Here is a 2,118-nt window from a genome sequence, read left to right as displayed (position 1 = left end):
TTGGAGATATAATCTCTCCACCTAGTCGTGGGTCTTCCCCGAGGCCTCCTCCCAGCTGAACGTGGCTTGAACACCTCCCTAGGGTGGTATCCAGGAGGCATCCTTACCCTCCTGAGGAAACCCACTTTGGCCGCTTGTACCCTGGATCTTGTTCTTTCAGTCATGACCCAGCCTTCAATACCATAGGTAAGGGTAGGAATGAACACTGACCGGTAGATCGAGAACTTTGCCTTTTGGCTCAGCTTTGTTTTCGTCACAACAGTGCGATAAATTGAATGTAATACCGCACCCGCTGCACCCGACCAATCTCCCTACCTGAAGAAGGCACTGCAATTGCATCAAAACTTTGCAAATTGACTGCTCTTAATGGAAGGAAATAGATTCCTTTCTTGTAGGAATTTGCAGGGTTGCTTAGACATTCCATGTCTAATAGTAAAGTTATAATAATAGAGTAGTAGTCTACCTTTTGTGTGATGTGTTGTCCATCGCATTCAACATTCAGTAGCCGTTTTTTGACTGGGGAGACTTAAAGATCTATGCTGGTGGAAACTAGCTACATGCATTCAAGGGTTGGCATTCTATGCTCCTGTGGACCATTCAAACACACTACTCACAAAAATCTGCAGCCTCTATAGCTTTATATGTTGATTTTAAATTGCAGACGTATACTGGATTTAAGGGTGCTTGTATGTGCGTGTTACTGCGCCTGCTGGTGCATGACGACTGTCCTGTTGGTGAATCATGGTCGGCTTGATTGCCAGGAGATTGTGCCAATGTGCCTGAGTACATTACAGCGCACTCACACAGTCATGACCGGAAAAGGCCAAGGGGTAAGTTAAGTGTGACTATATGTGACTGTGTGTGTTAATAATCACAGTAAATCACTGAGAGGTTGACAATTTTATGGAAAAAAGAATTGAGCACAGTTGTCTGACAAGTCTAACTGATGCACTGCCAAGAGATCTGTCACTGTACCGTATCAACTAAGTTGCTCAGAGAAAAGTGGAAGAAAAGGTTTGACATATTAGATTCATGGGCATTAAGGCAGTTTTAGGAAAGAAATGAAGACAGAAAGAGGGTTCAAACCAATCGAATTCCAAGGTGTACAAAGAGGGAAGACATTGGAAGAAAATATAGATTTATAAGAAGAGAAAACTTAAACTGATACAGCAAGACAGACAGAAGAATAATCAACAATAACAGACATCAGTAAGAAAGGGAGAGAAAAACAAACCAGACAAAGAAAAATGGAGAAGAAAATTTACAGAAAGAAACCATACAAATGAAATCTTTTAGTAGAGCAGCCTTCCCATGGAAACCACAGGAGGGGTGGGAGTGTAAGACTCAACAGCTGGGTTTCATAGAAACAGAACACCAGGGGTAAGGACGGATTAGTTTGAAAAATTCATGTCTTGCTCTTAATAAGAATTTGATATGCTTGTCTGCCTGTTGTTGAGAGAGCTTAGTGACGCACCGAACATGTATCTTCTATTGTCAGCGAGCTTGGTAATGCACTTCCCCTCACCTGGCTTTGTTACGCTGTAATGAGAAGTGTATTTTGCTTGATATCTCACTGGCTCACACTACCCATTCGGCCACTGTGGGGGTGTGTCTGTCATTGTAATTTTCCGATGGGAAATTAATGTAAACTGTGCAGAACCGGTGTGAAGGAATGGGAATGTGGAAAGACAGGACAGCAAGAAGAAGTTAGATTGATGAGCATTTACACAGGATTATAAAAAAGAAAAGAAACAACAAGCCAGAGGAGTGTAAGCGCAAGTAAAAAATAATGTGAATAAAACTTATATACACAAAAACTCAATAAAGCAGACAGATTTTATATATTGGAAAAGAGAGATGCCCTAAGGGCTATGTGTGTGCATAAAGGCGAAGTTAAGGCCTAAACTTTAAGTATTCTATAGCTGCGTGCAAGAGCTCAAACCCTTCCGAATCTCTCTCCTTTTTTAAGTTTTTTATTGCATAGGCATCCAACAACAATCTCCACCATCCATTTCCCTTCCCATTGTTCTCTTATATGTTTATTAGGGGATAAATATTTTTTATAATTTTATTTTGTAGATATGTGATTATATATATATATATATATATATATATATA

General features: G+C 40.3%; 1 long non-coding RNA gene across 1 annotated transcript in view; it reads right to left on the bottom strand.

Annotated features, from left to right (window-relative positions):
• The window catches only part of LOC116672998 (uncharacterized), a 13,429-nt gene that overhangs the window by 10,789 nt on the left and 522 nt on the right, over window positions 1-2,118 (bottom strand). The window contains exon 2 of the long non-coding RNA XR_004327708.1: window positions 518-525. This is a non-coding gene — a long non-coding RNA (uncharacterized LOC116672998). The remainder of the gene's footprint in view (window positions 1-517; window positions 526-2,118) is intronic.

The sequence above is a fragment of the Etheostoma spectabile genome, chromosome 23 (assembly GCF_008692095.1).
Source record: "Etheostoma spectabile isolate EspeVRDwgs_2016 chromosome 23, UIUC_Espe_1.0, whole genome shotgun sequence".
Lineage (NCBI taxonomy): Eukaryota > Metazoa > Chordata > Actinopteri > Perciformes > Percidae > Etheostoma > Etheostoma spectabile.
This window is presented reverse-complemented; position numbering and strand designations above follow the sequence as displayed.